We start from the raw sequence: 17,106 nt of genomic DNA on the forward strand, positions 1-17,106 counted from the left end.
TAAAAATTTTTAAGATTTCAGGGCCCTGGCTGGGTAGCTCAGTTGGTTGGATCTTCATCCCTATAAGCCAGAGTTGCTGGTTTGATCCCAGTCAGGTTGTTATAACATAGTAAAAGCTAGGAAAATTCCAGGACAAGCAGAATAGGGAAACTGAGACAGGTTGTTAAACAGCAGTTTGCAGCCACCTAGTAAATCCTATCTTCCCTAAACCACGAACACTTTAGAGTAAACAGTTTGTGTTAGATAGGCTAAGTACAGAAACCCAGGTGTAGAAATTAGGATACAGAAACTCACCAGGGAAGGCAGCCCTGGATGCCTAGCAAGGAGCAAACCTGGGAAAACAAGAACTTTGTGCCCAAGGTAACCTATCCCTCCCTAGCATAGGCCCCCTGAGCCTTCCTCCGAAAGATAACATCTAGGTCACAGTTGTGTTTCAGCTCCAGGCCCAGATAAGCAGCTAAACCAAACAAGTCACAAGAAGTGAAATCTCAATGGATTAAGACAATGCTCTGGAGAATGGCAGTTTTGCAGTTTGTTTTATGCTTTACAATCAAAGGAGGAAGCATAGGGGAGTTACATAAAATTCATTGGCGGTAGATTAGGGAGGCAGGAGAAAGTAGACTGGGAAAATCTCTGAGACTGGATAAAGAATGAAATGGAGCCCAGCTGGTGTGGCTCAGTGGTTGAGCGCGACTTATGATCTAGGAGGTTACAGTTTGATACCTGATCAGGGCACATGCCTGGGTTTCGGGATTGATGCCCAGTCGGGGGCGTGCAGGAGGCAGCCGATCAATGACTTTTGCATCATTGATGTTTCTCTCTCTCTCTCTCTCTCTTCCTTTCTCTCTCTGAAATCAATAAAGGTATATTTAAAAAAAGTAAAATGGAGAGACAAGTACTTATTTTACATTGATGGGTACAGCAGTTAACATATAACATTTACAGCACTTACAGATGGTATTTCGGCCACAAAATAACAATGAGGGGTTCCACGGCCTTCTGCTCCGGTGGGAGATTTTTCCTTGAGAGGCCTGGAAGTAGGGGTTTATTCTGATATTTCAAAGGTATGTTATTTTAGATGCAAAAAGACAATAGACATTTTCAGTTACGGGCAAGACTGACCTTTTTCAAGGAAGACACTGGCCTAATAACTTGACTTCCCTCCATGACTCGATTTTAGTTAGAAGGTGTGCATGTCAGACCATCCTATGAGGTACTTTAGGTCTCTGAGTTTGTAAGGCCCTCATGCAGGCCTCTTCTGAGCTTGTCAGGTTTTGTGTGTGGCCCCTTTTCTGTACACAAAGATTATCTTGAGAAGGCTAATTTTTTAAAATATATTTTTATTGATTTTTAGAGAGAGAGGAAGGGAGAGGGAGAGAGAGAGATATAAACAATGTTATGGTTATTTTTAAAGAAACAGCAGACATAGGAAAAGCTCTGAAAACCTAGAAGTTATAACTCATAAGGGACATTTACATTCCTAAGGGATATCTCCATTCATAAGGGTGTCTCCCTTTCAGTAAGAGGATGACTAAATCTCTAGAAACTATTTTTTTTTTTAATATATCTTTATTGATTTCAGAGAGAGGAAAGAAGAGGGACAAAGAGATAGAAACATCAATGATGAGAGAGTCATTGATCGAGCCCACCACCCGGGCATGCTCCCTGACCTGGAGTTGAGCCCTGATCATCTGGATCCTAGATCTCTGCTCAACCGCTGAGCCACACCCGGCTGGGCTAGAAACTATTAACAATAGAGAAGGTAATGAGCTAACTCTGCATAAGACCACACCCATGTTTACCTTAATTTTCCTAATAACCTCCCATCACTGACTCCCCTCCCCCGAACATTTTTTGTCTTTAGCTGGAGATAGTATATAAGGTGGTGGCTTGGACCATTTCAGAGAGTTACTCAGGTTTCCTGGTGTCTCCCATGTACACAAAAGGTATACATGTTATTAAACTTCTGTTTACTTTTCTCCTGTTAATCTGTCTTTTATTACTGGGAATCTCAGCCAAGAACCTAGAAGAACAGAGGGAAAATTACTTTTCCTCCCCTATAAGAAACTTTTATTAATTTGTTCCCTACAAAGTTTTAACAAGACTTTTCTTATAAATATTCCACTAGATAATTACCCTAGTAAGTAATTTCAAGAGGCCTAATGTTGTATAATCATATGGATTATCATTGCCTTGTATGTAAAATTAATATTTTATAATGATATAAATGTTATATATCATTTTTGCTCTAAGTTTCTATAATTTGATAGTCATAATTAGATATTCATATCTATACAGATTTTAATTCAGGAATTTATATGAATTTATATATTATATACCTAGATATATTTTCCATTGATCATCTTTATATTACTTTTTGGTAACTGAAAATTTATTGACATTAAATTTCTTATACATAAAAATTAACACAAGTTACTACACATACAAAAATTATATATGCAGACTATATGTAAAACACATTATGAAAATGGACTTAGTTATTTTATTTTATTTGCTTGTCATTTCCACTACAGGGCAATGGAAATGACAACCCTGCATGTGCCAGGTGCTGTGCTCAGTGCACATTCCCTGCAGGTAGCTCACAAACATGAAAGAAGACAAATGAATAAATGCATGATTATCTCACACTCAAAAATGTTGAAAAAATCATTTTTAAGATGGTATGGGAAACACATAGGGAACATCTAACTTTACTTTGTGAATGTGATGTCTGAATCCCTGAAGATAATGTTTAAAAAAATATGCTTCTTCCTTACTTCATTGGTACATAAATGAATTTTTCTCCCCTGTGCACTCCTGGTATTTACACCATCCATTACTGCTCTGTATGACAGTGACCTAGTAGTAATGTGGTAAATGGGTGACAGTGTTGGAAAAATAAATTTTAAAAAATCTTCTCCACAAAGGCAGTAAGGAAAACTCTCTTATTACTAATAGATTTCAAAGACAGAAAAAACATCGTCCTTTTACACAGCCAAGCAGATACACACATATTTTCAAGATAAATAATAACTAGTCCTCAAGCAAGAGCACTGGATAGCACTATTTGTCAAAGATAGTTCGTTCTATCTTTACTTGGTAGTTGGGGTGACCATTTATATTAGTTCACAAGCTTTATCCAGGGGAAAAACACACTTCCAAAAACTTAAAGCAGCAAGTAATTTTGCAACTTGGAGCAAGGGCTCCACCAAAATCAGGCCCCCATCCTCCCATAGAAAGTGGGAGGTAGGGGTGCAATCTTCCTTGATTATGATACTTCAAAGAGATGGCTTGTAGGTCCTTGAGAAAGGGATTCCCATGTCATAAAGCTGAGAAAAGTCATATCCAATTTTTGAAAGGATTTATATACATTTCAAAGGAAAGGCAAAGTACAAAGAATTACAAGTTTTCTAAAGTAAATTCTCTGAGAAAAAGAAGGGGAAGAAAATATCTTTCCTTATTTTCAACAGAAAGAATTAAGTCTCTTACTTTAATTATATTCGTCCATATTACCTTTCCAAAGTCCATGTGGCTGATGCCTTGAAAGCCCAAAACTTAACACATCAGAGTTTGAAATAAGGGAGTTTTATTGATTGAGAAGGTGCCAATAGAGAAAATGGGAGCCCTGGTAGTTTCTCAAATCCATCTTTGAGATGTACAGAATTCAGGCTTCTTTTACGACATGGGAAGGAAAAATGGGAAAAACTCAAGCCCCAAGCAGGATTCCTGTAATGATTAACTTGTCTAAAGCAGGATCTATTAGCCTGAAGGCCATGGGAACAATGCAGGCCCAAACCAAATGGAGTCAAGGAGGCTGAGCATTTTATTTTGTTACATCCTTAGACAGTAGAAATTAGTCTATTTTCCCTCCAGTTGTTTTTCTATTTCACTTCTGGAAATTTGCTCTTTCCCTCTTTCCTTCTCTACTGGGGCCAGTTTTAGGCAATGATCTAGGTTAGGGGGTCTACAAAATATGGCTGTAGGCCAAATGCCACCTGCTGCTTGTTTCTTTATGACCTATGAGTTAAAAATGGTTTTATACCTTTAAATAATTTTTAAAATATATCAAAAGAATAATAACATTTCATGACACGTAAATTACATGAAACTCAAGTTCCAGTGTCTGTAAATAAAGTGCTATTTAAACATAGAGACATGCTTATTCCTTTAGGCATTATCTGTGGCTACTTGCTAGCTATACCACTAAAGTTAAGGAGTTGCAACAGAAGCCAGATGTCCATAAATCCTAAAATATTTACTTTCTAATTGTTTATTTAAAAAACTGTTACATCTGGTCAAGGTACTTATTAATTAGAGTCTAATCCCTGGACAAGGACTTTGCTACTGTTGGGGAGGAAGAAATTTTTCTCTACCTTCCTAGGGTCTTTTGACTGGTCTAGTGATTAAATGCACATGAGACAGATCAACAAGAGAAATGACCAAACTTAATTTATATACATATGCATTGTAACCCTACATATATGACATAGTCAGAGACCCCACATACATGACAGGTTCAGGGGCAGAAAGTTAAAATGAGGTATATGTGTCATTCTGAGCTGAGGATGAAGTAATGTTCTTTGGGGCATCAAAGGGTCACTGCAGAATAATAAAAAGAGCAGATATTCAGTAATTAGTAGTTTGCCATATAGATAGGCCAAAAAAAGTATTTCTGGTGATAACTCTTATTGTATATAGATAATGTTATACTCATTGTATGTTGATATCTTTGCCTAATATAAGTGCATTTGTATTTTACCACACCTTCCCCCGTCTTAGGACAGATAATCATTGTTAGTTAAGATATTTGAATATAATTTTAAATAAGTCTTTTTCTGCTTGGTAGTAATTAAAAAAGTTGAAGTACAACTGTTTGAAAATTCACAATTGTCATGTCCCCTACTGCTCACACCCTCACACAGACATGTTGAAGTCCTTTTAAAAATAATACATATTTCAATATTTAGTGAAAGTTTTTTCAAAATTTTTTCTTTCCCTCACTTTTATTGCCAGATATAATGTGCAATAATTAGCTGATAGAAATGACATATTTAGATATTAAGACATACAGAAGATGTTTACAGGGGATTTATTTTTATTTTATATCTTTGAAAAGGAGAATTATATTAAAGCTAGTTTCAAGTCAATTAAAAAATTAAGAGAATTTCTAAAGATTCTAAGAAGCAGGTCATGAAGTGTATACGTTCAGGAGAATAGCTAAATTGCATGTCCAAGCACTACCCTGATTGATTTTTACTCTGATCTTCTCACCAAATTACATTTGCAAAAGTAACCATGGAGACTAAAAGCTTGACTACTGAATTGAACTAGCAGGGTTATACCAAAGAATACAGTGAAAGAAAAGCTGAAATGTTTCCAGAGCCAGAGATGTCTTATGTTAACATGTAAATATGCTACATTAACTTTTCTACCTCCTGCGAAGTCAACAACACTGACCTGTTATCAGGAAGAATAGAAACAGGGAAGCAGATTAACCAGTTAACTAAGTGCCTTCCTGTGTTTTGATGTCTAGTCCTTAATTTTCTGTGTTTGTCGCTTATCAAGTTCTTTAGCTTATATAAGTACATATCTTTAAGAAACATGTAGCATTCCTAGATATATACTCACAACCAGAATTAGGCTGATCTGTGATCACAAAAGCCATTTTTTAGGGATTGAAAAACTTTTTTTGAACTAATGCTGTTATTCATATATTATGCTATTAATTTAAACAGAACACCAAGTGTAACAATTCAGGAATTTTCAGAAAAACCTTGTTCTTCAATTAGCTTAAAATTATGTAAGTATATAGAAATTACAGATCCTGCTTAAATTGAATAAATGATTATCTAAATTTATAGGATAATGATAAGTTAAATGCGATATAATGATAATGTAACATATTCATGTGTCAAATATTCAATGAATAGCTTCTGTAATGCTAGGAATCCAAACCAATATTTTAAACAATAGGTATAATTTAAAAAAATAAATGGTTCTTTCCATGCAGAACAGTGGGGAGATACTTGTAAGCAAATGACTTCTAAACCCTGAATAAGTGCTGTGATAGATTTAAGTGCCAGATGTAAAAGATGTTGATGAGGGAATATCAAATTGCTTGGGGAGCTGAAGATTGATTTACCAGAGAAACTTATTTATCAGGATAGAAAGGTCTGGAGGAGAGATTTGAATTAGGCAATTATTTTTTCTCTAATCACCTCCCACTGGTCCAGAAAACCTAAAACTGCTAAATCTTGTTAGGAGGAAGGTATTTCTGCTAGGTCCTCTCTTTAGAGACCCTCTTTAATCCTAAAGTGTTTTATGATGAATCTTTAGGAACTGCAGATCAGCTGATGTCTTTGAATTCTTCTGTTAACAGTGCTAACTGACTCAAATTTGAAAATTTTAGGGTGGCTTCCTCTCTTTTTTAAGGCCTCAGAAAAAGAAACATTGCACACATTTATCAATCTACTTTTCTTTCTTTAGGACTATAAATTCAAAAGAAAGAGCTTACTAAGATAAGAATCTAAGTAGCAGAAATTACAGAATAAACTTCAACTTTACTATTTTGCTCCAGGTATATATTTTTTCCTTTTATTTGTAGCAAGTTTGACAATATGTAAAAGATTTTCTTATACATCCAGGAAGTATTTTTTGTTGCTAAGAGGTTATCCTATGGATTCAGATCACATAGGCTTGTGTCTAGGCTCTGCCTTTTTTCAGATATGTGACTAGGGCAAATTACCTAACATTTTTGTTCCTGAGTTTTCTCACTATAAGGATATTAAGAAGATTAATTGTAAAAGTTACTTAAATCACTTAGTCCAATGTCTAGTCTTTAGCAAATCCTTTATAAATTTAATAAAGAAAACAAACAAATAAAAAGGCTTCTAGAACAGTTATACGTAGTAAAAGAAGAACAGTTATACATAGTAATTGTTCACAGAGAAACTCAAAAGGTGTCAACTGTAAGAGACTGTCAACTACCAGACAATTATTTTAAGAGAAACAATTATAGAAATAAAATTGTAAATAAATTTTATTTTATTTTTTATTTTCTCTGATAAACTGAGCTAAGGTTAATGTTAACACTAGGTCTGAATCAGACAAAAACGAAATAAACAACAACAAAAAACCCTTTTTATTTGCATTGCATAATCTAAGCAAATAACTGGATCAACAAATTACTTCCTACATTATGACAGCAACCTTGTTTGTAGGAAGGGCAGAGAAAGTTAACATTTGACCATTGAAAAAATGAAAAACTTGCCAACCCAAGAGTAAATCATCAAAAATTAAAATAGTTATAGCCCTGACCAGTGTGGCTCAGTGGTTAGAGTATCAGCCCATTTACTTAAGGATTGTGGGTTCAATTCTCAGTCAAGGACTGAACCTGGTTTTCAGGTTCAATCCCCAGTCCCAGTCGGGGCTCACACAGGAGGCAACCAATCAATGTGTCTTTCTCACACTGATCTCTTTCTCTCTCTCTCCCCTCTCTCCCTTCCACTCTCTCTAAATATTAATGGCAAAAATATCCTTGGGTGAGGATTTAAAAAAATAGAATTATAAATATATGAAAATTATTCCTCCCTGTCATACTCTAACCCTACCCAATGGCCAACCATTTACCAAATTTTATTCACTATATTAAAAAACAAGTTCTGTGAAAGACAAATCTATCATTTATCTGAGATTTATAAAGTGGTACAAAATACTTAAAAAGAGTGAACAGGATTGGAATTTGATAACCTGGAAGGCTGTTTTCTATTGAAATGTGAAAGTTATCTCTACAATCTCCCTTTTACCTTTTGATTAAAAGATAATTTTATTTATTTTTACTTAATTTATTGGGGTGACATTAGTTAATAAGCTCATATAAGATTCAAGTGTACATTTCTATGATGCTTGATCAGTATATTGCATTGTGTACCCACCACCCAAAGTCAAATCATCATTGTATATGGTGACAGAAAATATAAAGAATTATTATTCTTGATTATAAAATAAGGCTGTTCTCATTAAGTTAGGCCTGATTATTTTCATAGGTACAGTAACAGTAGCAATTTGCTATATGGGTTTTCTTAAATTTGCTTTGCTGGAATCTTAGGTTGGAGATTCTCAGATGGGACTTTTAATGGCCTATTTAGGCTACAAAGTGAAACCAAGAACTTAGCATCAGATTTATTCTGTAGTACCTGTTAATTTGGGTGAATTCTTCCCTTTTCAAGATGCCCTAGAAGACAGTAAACTTCCTACTCACCTTTAAGGGTGGAAACCTTGTAAGAGAGGTAGGTACCAGCCTAGTTTTCCCAATAGGGCTTTGTAAGCATTGGCGCCATAAAGTCAAGCTTCTTTTCTTAAAGGTATCTGATTAAGTGAGTATTTTTCTTATATATGACATTACAGGCAAGGCCTTGGTTATACACTAATGTTTCTAATCATGTCATGTTCTGACAAGAAGGAGAACAGTCTTGTCCCTTCATTAGTAAGTGAAGACCACCCATAGGAGAACAAGCACAGGCTCTTTATTCAGAGCTTTCTAAACAAAGGCGTCAGCTACCATCACTTGAGTTTGGAAAAAATCCAAAGCAAGCAGGGGAGTGGAAAATCTTTATACTAGAGAAAAAGGGGAAGGCTTTATATGTTCTCATTAGTTTCTTAGCATGGGAACACTAGAAGTGGGCTAACTAGAAGTGAGGTATCTTATGCGACGGTTTGGAGATCATATTTAATTTTCTCCTGTTGGTTCTGAGATGGAAGTGGCAGGGGCAAAAATAGTAAAATATCGTAAGCCTAGTTCTCTTACATATTTTAATGCTGTTTTTATGCTTGACTAAGTTCTCTTACAGTTTTCTAGTTAAAACTATATATCAAAAAACAAGTAAAATATTTTAATTGGAATTTAGAGAACTACCCTGAGGCAATTTGATAATGCACAATATTTGTGTTTCTTGTTTTTGTTTGTTTTGGGGGAGGTGGCAGATAATATTAGCCACATAAAATTTTCAGTTGTGTGGATATTTATTAGTATGCTATAATTTTATGATAACTTTGTCATAAGAGAATTAAGTCCCAAAATGAATTCTGCCACATATTGAAAATCCCTTAAGCAAATATTTAGTGTTAAGAGACAAACTGAGGCATATTAAAAATATTAAAAGAAACTGAGGCATATTAAAAACTTAGAGCTTTTTTGAGCAAAAATCAGTTTGAATAGGGAGCATCCAATCTAGCAGATAGAGAAGAGCTCTGAGGAACTGAATAGAATGAATGACTTTCATAGGCATAGGGGAGTGGAACAAGTTATACTAGGCAAAAAAGGTGTGTTGGTTATGGCAAGGTTACATCCCTTTAGGGGAAGGCAGGGGTCTATCAGGTAAATGACCCAGCCAGTGCTGCCCAGGAAATTCCTTATTGATTTGTTTAAAGTTCCATTTCTGGGAGATCTGAAACTCTAAGTCTCAGTTTGATGACAGAGGGTTTAGCATGAGCTACTCCATTGGGGGGTCCACTGTCTTTTGTTTGTTTTTAAACTGGGCTCAATGAAGCCCAGAGATCTTCCTTTTGGTGGGTGTGACCATCCCCTTGAATGAAAAGTTAACTGGGATAAGCTTCCAGAAGCGGGAATATAGTACATTTGTTGTCAGTATCAGAAAACCAGAACTACTCTTATAGCAATGGAGGGGCACAGAATTAATACAAGTCAAACTTCATATATTATATTTAAAGTACAGTCTACAAATCTTGGTAGATTCTTTACTGTTATTTTGCAACTGTGGCATTGCTTCAAAAATATTTTAGCTACTCCACAAAATTTAAACACATTGAATTTGACCTGTGAAAGTCATTTCTAACTTTTGCTTGTTATTTACTCCTAATTAACAAGCAAATTCAATTCATTTGTTTACAGTCTTCCTTCCAGTATTAAGCTCACATTAAGATTTACACTATTCATATCTTTTTCAAATAAAATATAAAAAAAAGAAAAAAATCAACTGGCCTAAATTATTAAGGCATTAAACATGACCTTATATTTTAAACTTTAATTAGCAGTCTTATGAAAGAGCTATTATAATATTTACATACTAAATATAGTAGCGTTTTCCTAATTTTCTATTTAATTTTTTTAACTTTTAAATTACAGTTGACATATAATATTATATTAGTTTTAGGTGTACACTCCAGTGATTAGACATTTTATAACTTACTAAGTGAGCATCCCAATAAATCTCATACCAATCTGACACCATACATAGTTATTACAATATTATTGACTGTATTCCCTACTCTGCATTGTTACATCTCCCTGACTATTTACTCTATAACTACCAATCTGTTCTTCTTAATCCCTTCACCTTTTTCACCCATCACCCCATCTAGTAGACGCTTGTCTCCATTTTGTTTAATTCTTTTTCTGGAGTTTTTTCTGTTCTTTTATTTAGGACATGTTTCCTTGTGTCCTCATTTTGGCATCCTTTCTGTGTGTTTTTTCTATGTATGAGGTAGAACCGCTATGTCTCCTGGCTTGGTAAAGTGGCCTTATATAGCTGGTGTCCTGTAGGATCCAGTAGCACAGCCTCCACGTTCACCAAGCAGAGAACTGCAGTTTCGTTCCCTCACTAGGGCTGTGTACCCCCCCTCCCCCCGGCTGTTGTAGTTGTACTTTGATTGCTGTTGGCACCTCAGTGGGTGAGATTTGCCCCCAGGCTGATCACCTGCAAAGGCTGGCTGTGACCACCCAGCTCTGCAGCTCCCTACCCTGCCCCCTGCCGCCCCCTGCCACAGAGCAGGGTTTATTTCGGCAGGGCTCTGGTGACTACTGAGCCCTCCCTTGAGTGTGTTGCTGCGAGGGGGGTTGAGCGGTGCTTCAGTGTGGCCTGAAGCTCTCCTCTGAGCATGCTGGCTCTGCGGCCTCCATGAGGTACAGGCCAAGGTCAGTCACCACCCGTGTTCTGCCCGGGGCCGCCTGGCATGAACTATAAAGCGATCTGCAGATAGCTGTTATGTGTGCTGGGCTTGGAGGTGCCCGGGAGAAGCCAACCTTCAAACCAAGCCTGGCCCCTGCTAGTGCTGGGTCTGTGGCCACTTAGCAAGAGGTATGCAGCACTCCGAGGCCAGCTGCTGTTTGTTTCGAGAGATCTTAGGAAAGTCCAAAGCATGAGCCAAGACAGGCCACTTGTATGGAAAAGCCACTGGAAACTGCTAGGGTAGGCAAGGTCTCAGGGAATCAGGATGTGTTGAGCAGGGACAGCCCGTTTGATGGAGCCTCAGAAGTGCTGCCTGCTTGCCAGCTTTGTGGGGGGAGGGCCCAGAAAAGGAACAAAGGCCTCTGCCAGCACTTCTGTCTGGGAGAAAGCTGCCCCTCCAGCTCTTGCCCTAATGCCAGACAATTCAGCTCCTCACCTTTGTCCACAGGTGCCTTTCAAGCTGGTGCCCAGCTCCAGGCTAAGAGGGAGTGAATCAGAATAAGTCTATGTGCTGGCCCCTTAGAAGGAACTGCCGTGGACTCCAGAAGCCCCGTCTCACTCAGCCAAAACCCCCGCTGCTTTCTACAACCAGAAGTTATGGTTGCAGACTTCTCTCCCGGCACTGGAGCCCTTGGCTTGGGGTTGGAAGCCCATGTTATTCAGGGGGGCCTCCAAAGCCAAGATCTCTCCCGATTTTTGCCTGCCACATGTGGGACCAGTGTGTTTTTCATCCCTGCCCCTCCTACCAGCCTCACTGTGGCTTATGTCCTTAGTTGTGGGACTTGCATTCTGCTATATTTCAGGCAGTCCTGAATGCCAGCTGTTCTGTAGGTTAGTTGTAATTTTGATGTGGCTGTGGGAAGATGCAAATACCGCATTTACCTACGCTACCATCTTCACCAGGAGTCCAGATTTTCTTTCTTTGAATACTAACAGGTTTTCTAAGTTCTTTCCTAATTTCCAAGTTTGTCATCCTGATGTTTCATAAGGTTAGACTTTGAAATGGATTGCAAACTTGATATCCTTGTTACATATTGCGCTGCTGGTATTGAAGGAAGTCCATTAACATTTTAAGTTTATTAAAAATATAAATTAATGGCAGAATGTTAAACCTCTGATAATTATTTTGCTGTTGGTGTTTTGTGTTTTTGAATCATCACCTGGGAATATCTTTTTCTATTGCTTTTCAGAGAGAGAGAGGGAAAAACGTCCATGTGAGAGAGACACATCAATTGGTTGCCTCCCACACATGCCCCAACCAGGGCCAGGGATTGAGCCTTCAACCCAGGTACATGCCCTTTGTGAGAATTGAACCCAGGACCCTTCAGTCCCTGGGCCCACGCTCTAGCCACTGAACCAAACTGGCTAGGTTCTGATAATTCTTCAAAATTCTTAAAGTACTTTTATTAAAAAGTATAGTAATTGACAAGAGACTAATGAAAGTTTTAATGTCTGCCAGTATTATAACAGTATTTCAATTTTTTTAAAAGGAATACACTGTTACATATACCAGTACTACATATCTGCCTAATACTAGCAAAAATATAGTTTTTAAAGGGATTCAGGACACATTACCCCCAAAATACGGCTCCCTGGTATATTGGCTATTTAAGCTGAAGGCGTTTGATAAAATGGCAAAAGCAGAAAAATCACTCTGACCTCCTTCTACACTCCCCTTGTCCTTTCCTGAAACAGGTCGTCAAACCCTCAAGCGAGAGGAGCCTTCTCTATACCCAGAGTTAAGGGGTCTTTATGTCTGAAGACAAAGGGGCGCTAAGAAGATCCTAACAGACAGAACTTGCCAAATTTCTCCCAGTTAATTCAAGTTGCCTCACATTCCTTAGCCCATCAGGCTCCCCCATGACTGCTCACTCTTCATCAAACCCAGAATAAAAGCACACAAGACTAACTCTATCTTTGGGTCTTTGTTTCCTTAGGAAAGCCCTCACGTCACATTAAATGTATATTAAATGAATTTATCTGATTTTCTCCTGTTAACCTGCTCTTTGTCCATCTAATTTTCAGATTCACCCACAGATTCCTAAGAGGGTCGGGGAAAAGCTTTTCCTCCTCTGTTTTTTTCATTTCTGCTTTCTTAAAATATTTTTTGTTATTGTTTCTTCTGTTTATTATTATTGTTGTTATTATTTTCTAATAACTTTATTTCCCTTCCTTTTTGTTTATACAAGAGGCACCAATGATTTGTTTTGATAATTGCAATTTAATTATATTTATACCCCTTTCTTAGTTAAATGTTATTTAGCCTCAAGAATTACATTCTCTCCATATCTGATTGGAAAAGACATCCAATTTCCCCTAATAACAGAGCCATGGTTTATCTTTAAGAGGCACTTGGTGATAATAAAGGTGTTTTGCTTTTTTTTTTCTGTATTGTTCATAGTCGACAATAAAAAGAGAAGCTGGAGTACTCATTAAGGTGGATATTTGATAGACTTTATAAAAGCAATCTTCAATAGCAAATAAGAAAGAAACTAAATCGAACAATACATAAAGTGAATGTGAAATGAATTGCACAATGCCTGGAAAATCATGAAGACAAAGAAGAAGAGATCCTGTTGCTTGTGAAGCATGCCTCACATAACTTTTGTTTTTAAAGGCTATTTCGGGAAATAATATTTTTTGTAGAAGAATAATAATTACCATCTTCAAGTTTTACTTTCCTTTTTGCTAAAGTATGATGCAATAATTTAATAAATTAACCATTGCCCAATTGAAACTTCTCCCTGTGTGATATCCCACCACCACCACACGCTCACAGAAGCTATAGGGAATGTAACAAATTTCATTCCCTCTTTTTTATCTCCCTCCCTCCTTTCATCCCTCCCTTCCCCTAGGCCCCTCTCTCTGCCCTTCAGCAATAGCTACTCCACTTCTAGAACAATGTTTTACCTTTAACTCCATTCATTTGGGTTATTTAAGAGCTCTCATTTATATTGACCTTTTTCTTGAGCTAAGTGAGCTTGTCCAGGGGTAGCCATCTGTCTGTAATTGGATGTATCATTACACCCTTATGTCAGGAGCTTGGATAATCCTAGGTCCAAGGTTTCAACATTGAGATACTCTCCAGACTCAGAGAGATGCTTGAGGCTTTTCTTGTATTTGGGGTTTGGAAGATATTTGGTGCAAGAAATATAATTCCAAGAGTAACTAAAGTGGTTCCCTGATTATCTTTCAAGAAAATAGAAACTGAGAGTAGACACAGAATGTGTTCATAGCTGTTTAACAATTCTAAGCTTTCCAGAAAAAGCCTGTACCCCATTAGACATTTATTTGTAAATTAAAAAAAGCAATTACATATAAAAAAACACAAGACATGTTACCTACACAGTCTTAAATTATTTGTGATAAGCACCCCTATTAAAATTTTTTTTTCTGTTACAGATGAATACTTCTGTAAATTACAGTAAAAATATCATGTGGATGTTAATTGTTCTAAAGTTTGTTTATTTTATACTTACTGACTTTGTCAAAGACCTGTAACAAACAATTTATACTATATTACATTGATATGAATATCTTTATTCTCATAGAAATGTCACTATGTCCATTCAGATTAGATTTTACTAGAAGCACTAAAATCAAAGTATAATAAATAAGAGATAATAAGAGTATATTTCTATTTCATGTAAAGTTGGAAGGTATGTGTGACAGGGTTAGTCTGGCAACTCTGCTTCATGGAGTCCCCAGATACCCAGGCTCCTGCCAATTGTTGATATACTTAAGACTCTGGTTTTCCCTTTGGGGCTTACAGATAGGGCATTACTTATCCCATCTATATAAAAGCAGCAGGAGAGAGGAAAAGACAAAGAAAAATAGGAAAGCACTCATGTTAACTGTCTGTTGAGGAAATTTCAAGCCCTTGACATTTAGCACTTCTGTCTTTGTCCTATTAGCTGAAATTTAGTTACATTGTCGCACCTAGCTACCTGGGAGTGTTTGAAATGAAATCTTTATCCTGGAGAGTTTCTTTAATTCCAAATAAGTGGGGGGTTGTGGAACGGGTCATTGGGAAGAAAAAGGGACATCTGTAATATTTTAAACAAAAATAAAATTTAAAAATAATAATAAAATTAGTGGGGGGAGGGGCAGGGTAGAAACTGCAAGCCATGCCTGCTACATCATTGCATAGATACAATTTAGTGTTTAAAAGACTTTCCAGCAATTATGCATTTGATTGACTACTTTTTAAAAATTTCTATCTAAAGTTTATTTGACTTTCAAAACTTTTTGGAATGGTAGAAAAGTAACTTTTTTTTTCCCCAAAACTGGAATTACTGGCGCTCGGTTTCTGCTTATACTCTATTTTAAGAAATAAAATGTAGATTTAATTTTAATACAGTTCAATGACTATTAGATATGAGTAATAAAATTCATTTCACTGACTCAGTGACTTTGACATCACTGGACAATCATTTCCTCAATAGTGTCATTTGCTGAAGAGACAAAAGGAAGATATACTATTATCATTCTTACTTGACAAAAGTATATGACTTCTGGGATGGATTAAGTACTACTATGAGAAATTTCATGGTCACTTTCAATAGCTCAGGGTGAAGTTTTATAACATATGCCTCTTAAACACACCTGGAGGACTTTTTTCCTAATAAAATTTATGAAGTTGCAGTTGCCTACAGTCATTATCAGTGGAGTTTACTAATCCAAATGGGCCACTGTAAAGAACAGAACATTCATATTAAATTTAAAATATGTGAAGGTTAAAATTATTTTAAAAAGAGAGATTTAAGCCTCTTGGAATTTTGGTAAGAAGTCACACAAATCATTTTTGCTTCTCTCCCAAAACTTCCTCAGTACCCAGATCAAGGACAAAAAAAAGAAAAAAGGAATGGAAGAAAGCAAGCAAGCTTGGATTGGGGTACATTAAAGGACACTATTTGGATTATATTTATGAGTACTGGACATTTGGTGTTATATACACATGTACTAAAAGCAATTAGATTTCATAGAAATGTTTCTTTTAAGATTGGCTTTAATTTTTTAAATATGTATTTTCTCACATTGTGACATTAAGGTCTCAATCACATTTGGAATTCAAATAGAAGTAACTCAGTAGTCTAGGTAAAAGATCATATATTTTACATAAAATTAGTGATGGCGAAGATGAACACATGAGAATGAACTGAGATTGTTTTTTGGAGCATCCATCAAAGGGCTTAGTGACGGATTCTATATATAGGAGACAGAGTAGCATGTACAATGCTCAATGGTGGAAGTCCAGTTCATGGTCCAGAGCAATTGGAGCAAGAAGAGCAGGTGGGATCCTGGCGTGAAAAGGTGTTGCTGTGATAGGGACTACTCAATCTTTTATGATGGGTTGACTTTATTTATCATAAAGAAAAAATGTAGTGATTTGATATACATTTTCAAAAGATTGCTATAGCTGCTGCTTATCAAAACAGAAAAAAGAACTAATTCTCTGTACAAATTTATCTCTCAGTATAAATTCAAGCAAAGAATATACCTAAAAAGCAGGCCATAAACTTCATTTCATGACCTATGATGTCCCATATATATTATGATAGGCAGAATTTTAAGATAACCTCAAGTTGTCTGATCCCTATTGTAGTGCTCTGTATAATTCCTTTCTCTTGAGGCCAGGAATAGTTTGTGAATATGATAGAATATGTATGATTACTTTGATTAGGTTATAATCAACTCTGAGTTAATCAAAAGGAAGATTTTCTAAGTGGGCTTGTACTAATCAAGTGTGCCCTTTAAAGGGTCTGGTATCACTTCTCGGCCTTTTGGCTAAGATCAAGTGTAGTATCTGTTCTTATCAGTTTAAAGGGTCTGGATCCTCCTGTACTCAGGGAGATTTTAACCTGAGGGAGCAATAGAGGGGGCAACATATCAAGGACCTGAGAGGGCCACCTGGGACCTGAAAATAGCCACAATTTGACAGCCAGCAGGAAAGTGAGACTGCAATCGTACAACCACAGGATCTGAATTCTTCCAATAACCTGAATGAGTTTAGAAGACAACTCAAGCTCCAGCCAAGGGGTGGGGGGACTTGGAGGGCATACGGGGGGAATAAAATGGTGATGGACGGAGGCTTGACTTGGGGTGGTGAGCACACAACAGTGTACAGATGATGTGCTGT

At 36.7% G+C, this 17,106-nt stretch overlaps 1 pseudogene; it reads left to right on the top strand.

The window, feature by feature from the left end:
• Positions 1–16,734: 16,734 nt before the first annotated feature.
• Positions 16,735–16,857, top strand: LOC148093686 (U2 spliceosomal RNA; annotated as a pseudogene).
• Positions 16,858–17,106: the final 249 nt, after the last annotated feature.

This window comes from Miniopterus natalensis, chromosome 2 (genome assembly GCF_054644295.1).
Source record: "Miniopterus natalensis isolate mMinNat1 chromosome 2, mMinNat1.hap1, whole genome shotgun sequence".
NCBI classification, from domain to species: Eukaryota; Metazoa; Chordata; class Mammalia; order Chiroptera; family Miniopteridae; genus Miniopterus; species Miniopterus natalensis.